Source organism: Sinocyclocheilus grahami, unplaced genomic scaffold, assembly GCF_001515645.1.
Source record: "Sinocyclocheilus grahami isolate Dianchi unplaced genomic scaffold, SAMN03320097.WGS_v1.1 scaffold27.1, whole genome shotgun sequence".
NCBI classification, from domain to species: Eukaryota; Metazoa; Chordata; class Actinopteri; order Cypriniformes; family Cyprinidae; genus Sinocyclocheilus; species Sinocyclocheilus grahami.
The window spans coordinates 2,278,626-2,279,639 of record NW_015505206.1 but is presented as its reverse complement, the minus strand read 5'-3'; the positions used below and the strand labels follow the sequence as shown (position 1 = coordinate 2,279,639).

Below are 1,014 nucleotides of genomic sequence, written 5' to 3'. Positions count from 1 at the left end.
GCACTTCCCACTTCACCTCCCCCCCCCGCAACCCCCCTTCCTGTCTCCCCCACCATTCCACCTGCGCTTAAGGTCTGTGTACACCACGTGAACCGCGTGAACAGACTAACAGACTAAGAAAGCTTCAGGCCCAGACAGTGTTTCACCTGCCTGTTAAAAAGTCTGCGCTGACCAACACAGATCATTCTATATTTGGAATACAGAACAAACATTCATTTCCTATGAAGCTGCTTTGAATGATATGTATTGTCATAAGGACTATACAAACAAATGGGAAATTAATTGAATTCATTGACTTGTTTGTTATGGTGCATTGTGACACTTTCAGTATTTTGCTAATGTTTAGGCATGATAAAACAGTTTCTGAGGGATGTGGACTGGGGAGAAGTGGATTATCTGATCGTAGACGCGCCTCCAGGAACATCTGATGAGCATTTGTCCATCGTGCAGTATCTCAGGGGCGCTGGCATCGACGGAGCCGTCGTCATCACCACCGCAGGTGAACAGCAACACTCAGACATGTGAAATGCTGTGCATGCTCCAGGAAGTTGCTTTTACATCTTGTGATCTGCTTTGCATTATAAAAATAAAATATTGAAAAAAGATTCAAATGAAAAGATTTGCATTAAAAAAATAGTTTGATTTTAATCATGAGTTCAGATGTATTGGCGTGTGAGGAACAAGAGGCTGAAACTAAAAGTTTAAAAAAATAGTTGATTTCCTGCACACTAACAGTGAAGTGGAACTCAGTGGTGTGAACAATTTTTTAAAAATGAAAAAGTTATTTATGTCTTCACACGAGTTCTTAATTGTGCACATGCTGAAAGAAGCCATCAACACATTCTCAGAACTAAGCATTTGAACTTTGCAGTTCATTTTTAATCGAAGATGGTTAATGTGTAAAGGCTTTCACTGAAACTGTGATCGGACACATAAATGCATTAAAACATTCTTAAATAGCCAAAGGTTTTTTTGTTTTTTTTGGGGGGGGGGGGGTGGCTGAACCAGACTGTT

At 40.4% G+C, this 1,014-nt stretch overlaps 1 pseudogene; it reads left to right on the top strand.

Moving 5' to 3' along the window:
• Nucleotides 1–1,014, top strand: part of LOC107567960 (cytosolic Fe-S cluster assembly factor nubp1-like) — a 31,409-nt pseudogene that overhangs the window by 24,187 nt on the left and 6,208 nt on the right.